Source organism: Haliaeetus albicilla, chromosome 9 (assembly GCF_947461875.1).
Source record: "Haliaeetus albicilla chromosome 9, bHalAlb1.1, whole genome shotgun sequence".
Taxonomy (NCBI): domain Eukaryota; kingdom Metazoa; phylum Chordata; class Aves; order Accipitriformes; family Accipitridae; genus Haliaeetus; species Haliaeetus albicilla.
In genome coordinates, this window is record NC_091491.1 from 25,183,660 (window position 1) to 25,195,954 (window position 12,295).

Here is a 12,295-nt window from a genome sequence, read left to right on the forward strand (position 1 = left end):
CAGAGGGTTGTGGTGAATGGAGTTAAATCCAGTGGGCGACAGGTCACAAGTGGTGTTCCCCAGGGCTCGGTGTTGGGCCTCATTCTGCTTAATATCTTTATCAATGATCTGGATGAGGGGATCGAGTGCACCCTCAGCAAGTTCGCAGATGACACCAAGTTAGGAGGGAGGGTTGATCTGCTCAAGGGTAGGAAGGGTTTACAGAGGGATCTGGACAGGCTGGATCAATGGGCCAAGGCCAATTGTATGAAGTTCAACAAGGCCAAGTGCTGGGTCCTGCACTTGGGTCACAGCAACCCCATGCAGCGCTACAGGCTTGGGGAAGAGTGGCTGGAAAGCTGCCTGGCAGAAAAAGACCTGGGGGTGCTGGTTGACAGCCAGTTGAATATGAGCCAGCAGTGTGCCCAGGTGGCCAAGAAGGCCAACAGCATCCTGGCTTGCATCAGAAATAGTGTGGCCAGCAGCAGGGAGGTGATTGTTCTCCTGTACTGGGCACTGGTGAGGCCGCACCTCGAGTACTGTGTTCAGTTTTGGGCCCCTCACTACAGGAAAGACATGGAGGTGCTGGAGCGTGTCCAGAGAAGGGCAACAAAGCTGGTGAGGGGCCTGGAGCACAAGTCTTATGAGGAGCGGCTGAGGGAACTGGGGTTGTTTAGTCTGGAGAAGAGGAGGCTGAGGGGAGACCTTACCGCTCTCTGTAACTGCCTGAAGGGGGGTTGTAGTGAGGTGGGTGCTGGTCTCTTCTGTCAGGTGGCTGGAGATAGGACGAGAGGAAATGGCCTCAAGTTGTGGCAGGACAGGATTAGGTTGGATATTAGGAAAAATTTCTTCACTGAGCGGGTTGCAAGGCATTGGAACAGGCTGCCCAGGGAAGTGGTTGAGTCACCATCCCTGGAGGAATTCAAAAAGCACATAGACAAGGCTCTTCAGGACATGTTTTAGTGGGCATGGTTGATGGTTGGACTCGATCTTAAAGGTCTTTTCCAACCTAAAAGATTCTATGATTCTATATGCTGTTCATGCAGCTTTAGAGATTCTACTATTTCTCTATATGTATCTCATTTGTTATCCAGTAGCAGCAGTAAGAGTTTGCAGACTGTACTGGGTTTGTGTGTCAAGGTTTTGGTAGTGGGGGAGGGGGTTACAGGGGTGGCTTCTGTAAGAAGCTGCTGGAAGCTTCCCCTGTATCTGACAGAGCCAATACCAGCCAGCTCTAAGACCTGCTGCTGGCCAAGGCCGAACCAATCAGTGATAGTGGTAGCGCCTCTGTGATAACAGATTTAAGAAGGAAAAAAAAAGTTGCTGGGACAGACAGAAATGGCAGCTGGAGAGAGGAGTGAGAACATGTGAGAGAAACAGCCCTGCAGACCCCCAGGTCAGTGAAGAAGGAGGGGGAGGAGATGGTCCAGGCGCCGGAGCAGAGATTCCCCTGTAGCCTGTGGGGAAGACCATGGTGAGGCAGGCTGTCCCCCTGCAGCCCAGGGAGGTCCACGGTGGAGCAGATATCCACCTGCAGCCCGGGGAGGACCCCATGCCAGAGCAGGGGGATGCCCGAAGGAGGCTGTGACCCCGTGGGAAGCCCACACTGGAGCAGGCTCCTGGCAGGACCTGAGGATCTGTGGAGAGAGGAGCCCACGGAGCAGGTTTTCTGGCAGGACTTGCGACCCCACGGGGGACCCACACCGGACCAGTGTGCTCCTGAAGCATTGCACGCCATGGAAAGGACCCACGCGGGAGCAGTTCATGAAGAACTGCAGCCCATGAGAAGGACCCACGTTGGACAAGTTCATGGAAGACTGTCTCCCGTGGGAGGGACCCCGTGCTGGAGCAGGGGAAGAGTGTGAGGAGTCCTGCCCCTGAGGAGGAAGGAGCGGCAGAGACAATGTGTGATGAACTGATCGTAACCCCTATTCCCAATCCCCCTGCGCTGCCTCGGTGGGTGTAGGTAGAGAATCTGGCAGTGAAGCTGTGCCAGGAAGAAGGGAGGGGTGGGGGAAAGGTGTGTTAAGATTTGGTTTTATTTCTCATTCTTATCCTACTGTGGTTTGATTGGTAATAAATTAAATTAATTTTTCCCCAAGCTGAGTCTGTTTTGCCCATGATGGTAATTGGTGAGTGATCTCTCCCTGTCCTTATCTTGACCCACGAGCCCTTTGTTACATTTTCTCTCCCCTGTCCAGCTGAGGAGGGGGGGAGTGATAGAGTGGTTTTGGTGGGCACTGGCCTCCAGCCGGGTCAACCCACCACACAGACTTGTGGAGATCTTGCCTAAATATAGGCTACCTTGAATTCTTTCTTTTCCAGAAAGAGACCAGTGAGGTCAGTTGTCACTTAGGACAGATGCTACACTCACTGCTTGTCACACAGTGCCTGTCTGGCTTCTGGCATATCTGCCTATTCAGTAATGTTAACTAATGAACCTGAAGGTTTTTTGTTCTAGTATCACTCCAAAATTACTCATTGCACAGGCTTTTTTTTCCTCATAATAGCAGAAATTCTTCTGAAATTGGGGACACTCATCTGTAACTGTTTTCAGTCCTGAAGAGCTGTGATTGCACAAGAACAATTTGATGATTGGCCTCTGGCACAGAACTGTTGTGCTGTGGTTTAACCCCAGCCAGCAACTAAGTACCATGCAGCTGCTTGCTCACTCCCCCCTGCCTCCCCAGTGGGATGGGGGAGAGAATCGGGGCGGGGGGCGGGAGTAAAACCCGTGGGTTGAGATAAAGACAGTTTAATAGGACAGAAAAGGAAGGGAAAATAATAATAGAATATCCATAACAAGTGATGCACAAAACAGTTGCTCACCACCTGCTGACCGATGCCCAGCCGATCCCCGAGCTGTGGTGCCCCCTGGCCAACTCCCCCCAGTTTATATACTGGGCGTGTCGTAATATGGTATGGAATACCCCTTTGGCTGGTTTGGGTCAGCTGTCCTGGCTGTGTCCCCTCCCAACTTCTTGTGCCCCTCCAGCCTTCTTGCTGGCTGGGCATGAGAAGCTGAAAAATCCTTGACTTAGTCTAAACACTATTTAGCAACAACTGAAAACATCAGTGTGTTATCAACATTCTTCTCATCCTAAATCCAAAACACAGCACTGTACCAGCTACTAAGAAGAAAATTAACTTTATTCCAGCCGAAACCAGGACATGTTGGAATCACTTCAGCACTAATTTAGTAGAGCATTAGGATGAGCAATTCACTGGTTTCTTTTGAGGTACATGTGATCACCAGTCTGTGCTTTATGAAGTCTATTTGCCTATGGAGTTATAGTTTGAATGTAAAAACATAGTCCTTTATTTTCCATACAGAAAAAAATCCTGAAGCTAATTTTTTTACTATGTTCTTTAAATAAAGAGTACACCTTCTGGTTGTAACTAAGCTTTTGTTTGATGAAAAATGCACAAGCTGTTCTTTCTCTCCTGTGCCATTCTCACTTTCACCATCCTTCTTATACTATTGTTGATTTTTATGCCAAGAAGCAGCACAATATTTTTACGCCAGATATGTGGCTCAAGGTTCTGAGAGCCGAAATACACAGCTGCAATGTGGATAGACTCATTCAGGTAGTGCAAGAACACTGTTAATATTATGCAAAGTCTTCTGGCAGATTCTAAGACACTTAGTACATAAGGAATGCTTATTTTTGTTGTGTTCTTCGTCTTGGTTGCTTCTCTATATATTCAGTAGCCATAGAATAAAATAGCAGACACTCTTAGCTGATTTTTCTATGCTCACTAAAAATAGCTATCAAAAAACTGCATACAGTTTGCATATTGTTCTGAGTGGGTAATAATTAGATGTAAATGAGGAGGAAGTAGCATTGGTTTCTCAGACTAATCTTTTAACACTCTGGTCAAAAGTTTCATTGTAATCTACTGTGGCTGTTAAGCTCTGTTATTTTAATTATTTAAAACCACAGGATTAGCCACTAGTCAGTTGAAAAGAATAAGTAAAATCAAAAACACGATTACAGTTTTAAAAGCACTTGTTTTTGTAAAGTGAGGTTAGAAATACTTGCCTTTAAATATTCACAAAAAATAATTGTTCAGCTGTTTTGACTTTTTTGTATATAAAATTGAAATAAATATTTTTTTACATTTAAAACTGTGTTTTTTATTATAGTAATTAATAAGCTGTATATTTTAAATTACAGAGCTGCCACCATATTATTAGAAACAAAGAGTTGTGATACTGAGAGGGCAGATTGATTATGTTGGACTAATTTTGTTTCTTTTGAATTTAGAGGAAGTTTGGGGATCGGATTATTGGAAAGTTCCGGTACTTAAAGTATTTTGGAAAGTTTATTAACAGAATGATTCCTTAGTAGGATTTTTACCATTAAAAACCCCCCATCAGTTTAGGTTTCAGAGCACTGATGATGGTAGATGTAAGTGGCAGATGAATTCCTAACATATGCTCTGTTGCACTTTGTCTCTTCAGGGACAAAAATTAAGAGCAATCTATATAGATGAGTATTCCACGTTGCGTATTTTCTGACACTGTTTAGTGCCTGCCTAACTCTACATAAGGTAAGGACTCTTTAAGAAAAAGCAGTTTTATATAAAATATTTTAGCATCTGAAGTTTGATTCCTTTGTTGCAGGAGCTGCGATTTCTTGTGAATTTTTCATACTTCCTCTAAACTGTGTGATCAGGTACCATGTAAGAAATTCCACCCTCTTAATTAATCCTAATCAGCAGACTTGTTAATAGGCACATTCTTGAAATTTAATGGTTGAATGACCTAACATTACTGCTAATAGGGGTTTCTTGCAGTCCAGAAGTAAGATGTGGGGAAAGAACAGTGTGTTTAACTATTAAAATTCTTTTCCCTTTTCTGTCTTGTCTTTAAGCACAGGCAAAATACGTCTTCCTGTGTATGTATGCTTCTTTCCCAGCAGTACCATTTCTCCTAAGGGGGGAAAAATGCCCTTTAAAATACTGAGAAAACTATTCATACGTATTCCACGCCACAGCAGGACAGATTGTGCTAGGTGAGTGTAGGGGGAAATACTGTTCTCAATACAGGCTATAAGTGAGATCAAACAGGCTGTAAGCGAGATCAAACCATGTCCTGCCCCCTTTAAATTGACATTTTGGTGCCAGGGGAACCATTTTGGGGAGAGCATCTCAGTTCTGCTGTACCCAGCCTCTTCTCAGAGAAGTCATTCTGCCTGAAGCTTTGTTTTCCATGGCTACCTTTCAAACAAGGTTTGCTTGCTTGTTTGGTGAAAATCAAACCTGGAATTTTCATGGTCCACTTTTTAAAAAGTTTGACTAATGCCACCTTGTTTATTTTCGCATATCCCTTAAGCATCACTCCAAGAACTCATTGGTATAAAGGGTGTAGTAGATGACAGTGAAGGGACCAGCCACTTGAGAACAAGTTTTGCCTTTGGGTTTTTGGTTTGGTTTTATTTGAAAGTGAAAGGGAGAGTTTAACTCGTACCGTTAGATACAGTTTGGTCATATCACATACACGCAGATGAGGAGAAAAGAGCCTAAATACTGGTCCATTAAATTAGTGATATATATAAAAGTCCATGGAATGATGGTGCATCTGGGGAGAGAAGGAAATTCTTCACTAAAATGGACCTTGCTAGGACACTATTTTGATTGAGCTGAAGAAGGTCCCAGTTTTGATAGCTCTTATGCTAAAAAAGAGGAAAGAGAGCATACCTGATAGAGGTAAAGTCTTGTATCAGCAGTCTTTATGGCAGACATCTTAGTTTTTATTTATATATTTTAAGGAGCTTAATTGCCGATGATAGAGCAAAGCAGCTGTGAGCATTGCTAGTCCAAGATAGTTATTCTGAACAAATGAAGGCAAAATGACTTCCTTCTCCTATGTAGTAATTACATGACTGGAAATGCCTGCGGGACAAAGGTGACTTTCTTTTGTTACCCATTGCTCTCCTTAATTATGATACCCATATATGCTAAGTGTATATACTGCTAAATATAAGAATAAAGAACTGTTGAACTGTTAAACCTCCTGCTTGTATGTAGACCATGGAACTTCACAGGTGTACAATGTCTGAGGACTGCACAGCAAATCGGAGGGAAACTTCAATGAACGGCTTGAAAAATAGTTTAGGTACAGCTGCCTTTTCTGTTGTTGTGATGTGATGGGAATGGCTGTTGCAGTTCATTTTCACTTCTGATTCTGTGACTGGTGAATTGTAACAATTTTTGTTTAGCACTGAATGACATAAGTGTGAATCACACTTCAACAAAACAGCTGGCTAACAGATATTCATGTTTATGTACTGTGGCTTCTTGAGAGAGTGCACAGGCATGAAGGACAGAATCATTTTATGGTTTTATTATAAGCTACTAATTGTTTCCTATGTACAAAAAAAATAGAATTGGTAATTTCTGATTTGTTACCAGATTTCAGAGGGCAAGGAAGTATTAACAGTTCTCAGCTTTCAGTTGTAGAACTGTTTCTAAAGGAATATCATGCTTTCTAAAGGGTCTAAGTCTTGTCATAAATACTGATATGCATTTACTCTTTCAGGATCTGTGAAAATGAAAGACAGTTTGCCATAGAAATTTAGTATGGTTTGGGTATTTTTGTTTATATTGACGTGCTCAGAATGGTAAAGCAATTGGGTTAGTAAAAGAGAAGATGGGAGTATACATACGATAGCAGTCTTCTGCTGCATGAGAACAGTGTGAAGTTCATCTCTTTTGTCCATTGACAAGAAGAAAATGGCCTAATTTGCAGCAAAATGAATGTAAGCAAAGGATTTCTAAACATGTAGATAGTGAACTTTTCTAATAGGCTAGCGATATTCCAGAGTTTCCTTCTGTAGTCTTTTTGGAGCAGGTTAAACAAATGTCTTCAAAGGGCTGTTGAGCAGGTACACAGTAAATGTTCTTGCCTTAGTGGAGAACGTTGGATTAGGTTAGGTCCTTCACCAAATTATTCCTTATAGGGAAGAGCTATTGGTGGTTGGGCCACTTCTGTGAATCCATGTTTTCCTTACCCATGTAACAAGTTAAGGAACAGCTCCTAAATCTGTACAACATTAATGAGTATGGAATGACCTATTTGCTGATTTATTTTAAAATAATATGTTTTAAACTAGGGATATATGTACGCAGTTCTGCGTCTGAGAAGGCTATTCTGTAGTCTTTTGCCCAGTTAACAGGTGTATCATGTTCTTAAAGAGCTAAAGTCAGCCATAACATTAATAATGTAACTCAACTGGTTTTGGTAAGATTTTTTCATTTACATTAGTACAAAATGAATTCAGCAACTTCTGATAAAAGCTTTAAAATACCTGGTGTGCAAGGGTCAAACCTCCCACTTTGATTTTGTCCGGCATTTTGAAAAAAAGAGAGCTTAGGTCAGAGTGGCCTTGATTCTGGAAAGCTTCGCTGTTCAGAACAGCACTTAAGTATATGCTTATGTAAACACATATGTTTTCCTGTACAGGGGGGCCAGGGATGTTACAGGTGTGTGTCTGTTGCAGGGATCCAGATAATCGTTTTGCTGCTGTTCAGAGCTGAGGCTTCTGATTGTATTAAAAATACATTATCCGTTCCTTTTTCACTGCTACATGTATCTACAGACCTGAAATCCAGAATGAGCAGTTAGCTTATAAAAATGTATTTTTGAATTGGATTATGTAAGTGAAATGAGTAGGACAGAGGGTAAACGATCAGGGATGCATTTCATTTGGAAGGCACTGTAGTGATAAAACCCTTTAGGCAGGATGCTTAAATTTGCAGTTTCTGCACATCATCATCAAGAAGCTTACGTTATATATGCAGAGATACAACCTATCTATCTATGTCTACAAATTCTATAACATTGGTACCATGTATTGCATGTATTTAACTCTTTACATGCATATTAAATGTTTAAGCACAGTAAAATTAAAACATTTGGAAATACTAATTTGCTTTAGCATTTTTAAAATACAGTATGCAAAATCTAACCAACTACAGTTGCAACCGCCTCAGAGTAGCCATTTCTAATACAGATTTGTTCAATTCCCATCAGAATTAATTGTTTTCTGCCTCTGAGAAAGTTTAATCTCCACTCAAATGAAAACATCTCTGTCTTCATCATGCTAAATTGTGTGAGAAGGAGCATCTGTCTACAATAGGAGTAGTATTTGTAATCAGTGCATGGAAAGACTATAAATTCTGAAAAAGATCTTGCTTTTCTCTGTACTGAAACTTTGTTTTGCCAAGCTGAACGTGATGTCGGTTTGGGGCTTGAGTGCTTCATTCCGAATCTTTCTATAAACCACTTGGGGGTAATGAATGCACAGTGGTTGTTCATTAGTGTGGTACCTTACTACATATGTTTGTTTAGAAATTGGCTAAAATTTTGTCTCAGTGTTTTGCATTTCTCCTTCACTGAATCAGTGGAAAACATTAAAATATGTGGACTTTCAAACACTGTGAAGCTTCAGGCCTGTCATCTTTTGAGAAGCAGTTGAGCACTGTGTGGTCAAGCGTAAGGTGAGATTTGCTATGAAGTGGTGTTAGATGCTGAAGGCTGTCTACATTATATTGAGGAACCATGTTTGTTTAATATGTTCATTCTAGAATGATAAATGTGGAGTTGTTTTTTGCTTTACATTTATGAAGTATCACTTCTAACTGAACTTCCAGTACCCTCTGGAATTTCTGGATGACGTGACTAGAAAAGGAGAAAGCTGTGAAGTATGAATGTGGAGCAGTATCTGTTTGAATGCTCATGTTGGTTTTTCTTCCACCTGGCTGGCTAGTTTTCCAGCTGGTTAAGGTGGGCAGAATTTCAACGGCTGTTTTTGTTGTTTGGTTGGTTTAAAATGCTGATTTCTGAAATAGGATCCAGTCATGAAATAGATCCCCATTTTGATGAAGCAATTGCTTCACCTGCTGGAAAGTTTTTGCCAGAGTTGTCAGAAATTTTTTATCATTTTGGAGTGCAGGTAGATCAGCTCTGTCCTTGCCTGACTGCTCCTCTTCCCAGCTGGCTTTGGAGCAATCCTTTTTCTTGCAAACAACTGTTCCCCATTATACATCTTCCTGATGTGGTCCCTGAATGGTTTTTTTTCTTTCTTGCCCAGATACTTCTAATACATGTAAAGCATTAGAACAGAAGTTCTCATATTCATAGCCTTTTTCTATGTATGGCATAATTGAATTCAATTAAGTTATTTAAGGATTGATTGTAAAACCTGAAAAGGCCAGGCTTCAGCCTGGGATGTCAGTGTAAAGTGGTGTTATTTACAGTGGTCCATGTGGAACAACAGAAAGTTTGTTCCCCAGATGGAAATGGTTTATTTCCTGAATTTGGATCATGGTCATACTTAAAAGAATTGATGAGGGCTGATGTTGTGGTCTTGCATGCTGGGCTAGAGAGCCTGCAGTACCATTGTAGACTGGCGATCTTCAGCTGTGTACCAGGAGCAGAAGGCATCATGCGGATCAAATTTAGTTCTTCCTCAGTAGCGAGCTTTAAAACTTTAGGGGGATCTTTTTCAAACAAGTAAACAACAACTTGGGTTTTGGATAGAAGGTTTGTTTAATCTGCCTTAACACAGGCAAAAAACATATGGACTGTAAGAATTCTACAGTTTTTGACTGTTTTGATACTTTTTGCTTGTTTGTTTTTCTGGTGTTTATGAACCAACCAAAGTAGGAAAGAGTTGTTTGGTTAGGATACCCTGGAAAAATTCCTGGAACAGTTTTGCTTAAACTTGTTGCACGTAATAATGCAATTCTGGGAGTGAGTCTTTAAGCAGTTTTCTGATCTGAGAAATCCAAGGTCAGGAGGAGGCAGAGGTGCTCCATGGCAGAACAGGCACACCCCTGAAGGGACTGGAGACCTTGGAGGACCCACACCAGAGCAGATGCTCCCTCAAAAGGACTGCAGCCCATGGAGGACCAATGTCAGAGCACGGGAAAAGAGAGAAGGAAGGTGCAGCACAGAGAAACCGCTTTGTACCTGGAACCCAGTCGTGTCCCACCCCCCCCGCCCCAAGCTTCGCGCCACCTCTTGCCTCATTGAAGAGACCAAGCGTAACCTGCAGCAATAACAAGGGGGCAGAGAGGAGTCTGGAGTAAAGCTGAGCCTGGGAAATTGGGAGGAAAGGTATTTTAAGGCTTGTCAACTTGTTTCCCAAAACCTGAATCAATAATTAAATATTTATGCTAAGTTAAATTCTGTGAGTTGAGTCTGTTTAGCCCACAACAGTACTTGGTAAGTGATTTCCCTGTTTATATTTTGACCCATGAGTTTTCTTGCTCTTTTTCCTCCTGTTTTCTCTCCTGTCCTGCTTGGGGCAAGGGAGGCAGCTGGGTAGGTGCTTGGCTGTCAGCCAGGGCCAACTCACCACAGGAGTTCCAACAGCTCCTGGGCATGGGATGTTGCTGATATGATGGCATGTGACAAGCTGGGGACTTGGAGCAGCAGGTCTGGCCCATGGCAGGTGCACTTGCAGGAAGTTGCCAGTTTGGGTCTGCTTGCAGGCCCCAGCTAAACCCCTTCTCTGTTTGGCATTTAGGCATCTTTTCTGTTATCTCATTCAGATACCTGTTTTTATTTAGCACGTGAATTGTGGACTTCAGATCTAGAAATACTACTGTACACAAATGAATTTAAAGTATGCTTTAAAAATACCATTTTTACAATACAGCACCACTGTGATAAAATGAGTGATACCTGTTTTCAGTTTTGCTTTACTCTCTCCCTTTTGACATGCTCTGTATGCAGCAAAAGATGAAATTCGGTTCAAAAGACATTCTCAGTATTAGGCCTGTGCATCTCTTTCCTCATCTTATAAAAAACAGCAGATAAAGCAAAAATGGCCACATTTCTTAACAGCAGGTCAGGGCTTGGGCTTTGCAGTATTTTTCTTCCACTAGTTATCTTCCAGAAATCCTGATGCGGAGGGATGTGAAGGAGAGACAATAATCTGACGACCACCCTGAGGATTTGCCGTGAGTTAGAGCCAGGCATCTTCCCTGCTTCCTAGCCATATAGATGCCATGGTTTGCTAGGGCGATGGGCAAGCGTCATTGTAAGTCAGAGGTTCTGAATTTAATTCCAGGGTGGTTCACCCCAAATGGCTCTAATTCCAGTGACCTCTGAGTGTAGCCAGCATCATCTTCTGTGTTGCTATTAATACCCTGCTTGCTGTTTAGGATAAAATTCACTTCTTTACTGGGCCTACACAAGATCCAAAGCTCTTGAACGCAACAGTAAGGGTAATTTGGACTACAGGACTAGCACAAGGCCATTGCCTTTAGGAGTGCTTTTACTCATGAACAGTTTCAGCTGTTCCTTTTCACACATAACTTCATAATTAGGTCCCCTATGAATAATTTACCTATTATTTTTCTACTTATAGTCACTGGACAAATGATTGCAGAATTAAAGCATATGCTGCTTTATACTTTGGTCTGTCTTATTTGCTTTGTAATATTAACCAATTTATCTGCAATTTCATTTTGAATTAGTACAATATTTCTGACAAATGCCTTACGTTTGGCTGGTTTTGTCAGAAGGAAGTTGCACAGTCTGATGTATTTACACTTGAATGGACTTACTCTCTGACTATTTTATTTTCCTCTGGCTGAGACTGGAATGTCTGTCTTTTCTGCTCTTTGAGTTTGTGTATCCAATTTTTAAATTGGCTGATCAGCCTGTTTTACTTGTGATGGAGTACTTCAGAAGGAGTTTTCTTTGAATTAGGACTCTTGGATGTGGATCTCAGTTTCCTTGAAAATCCTTTTGCTGGGGGCACCTCTCTTAGTGAACACAAATCGAAATGAAAAGTGCTGGAAAAAAACCATTTTATTCCATTCTAGTAAAATGTAGCTTATTTAAGTGGTAAAAGCAGCATTTGTGGCCCTTCTGCACATGATGAATTCTCCATTTGCAATCTGTTTTCAGTAGTTTCACCATGATTCAAATATGCATTTAATAGTTCTGGTTTTATAGCTGAATGAAGGAGGTATAAATGTGTTTTAACTTTTTCAAAAGGTGATGAGTGCTTTAGCTTACAAACATTTTAACAATCAGTGCTTTAAAAAATAAAAAGCATCTCTAGAGCTATGATTCCTTAAGGATCTTAAAGGTGATGGTTCTTTTTTTTTGGTGGTGTATTTACAAACAAAGAAGCAAAAATTGAACAAAATTTATTAGCTTCAAGTTTAGGCAATTGTCCTAATGCTTCTTACATTCATCACTCAGGTAAGTTCACCCATTTTATCAGCATGCTACTATTTCTTTTCAAGTAATACTAGAAACTGTTTTGTTTCTTCAGTTACTTGGATTGGA

The 12,295-nt window shown here is 41.5% G+C and overlaps 1 long non-coding RNA gene across 1 annotated transcript in view; it reads left to right on the forward strand.

Annotated features, from left to right (window-relative positions):
• Window positions 1-512: 512 nt before the first annotated feature.
• LOC104316163 (uncharacterized) overlaps window positions 513-12,295 on the forward strand; it is a 59,182-nt gene continuing 47,399 nt past the window's right edge. The window contains exon 1 of the long non-coding RNA XR_011326163.1: window positions 513-4,533. This is a non-coding gene — a long non-coding RNA (uncharacterized lncRNA). The remainder of the gene's footprint in view (window positions 4,534-12,295) is intronic.